This window comes from Hylobates moloch, unplaced genomic scaffold (assembly GCF_009828535.3).
Source record: "Hylobates moloch isolate HMO894 unplaced genomic scaffold, HMol_V3 SCAFFOLD_2030, whole genome shotgun sequence".
NCBI lineage: Eukaryota > Metazoa > Chordata > Mammalia > Primates > Hylobatidae > Hylobates > Hylobates moloch.
Window position 1 is genome coordinate 1 of NW_026654305.1, and position 404 is coordinate 404.

A 404-nucleotide genomic window follows, 5' to 3' on the forward strand; every position below is an offset into this window, starting at 1 on the left:
TCTATATAGACACAGTAACAGGCTGATCTCTCCTTCTTTTCCCCACATTTCCCCCTTTTCTTTTCAACAAAACTACCATTGTCATTACGATACCGAGATTACATACTTCACAAGGTAATCGAATATTATAAAGCAAGTGGAGGCAGGATGAGTTCACAGGATGGTGTTAAAATTGAAATTAAAATTGCCAACGAAATTTTTGGGCACGCATAGTCATTGATAACATTTTATCAGGAAATAGGGTTTGAGAGCAGACAACCTGACTGGCCAAAATTTATTAGGTGGGAATTTTCTCATCCTAATAAGCCTGGGAGCACTACAGGAGGCCGGGGCTTATTTCATCCCTTCGGCTTCAACCGTAAAAGGCGGCACGACTCCAAGGGGGTCGTTTATAGGCCTACCCT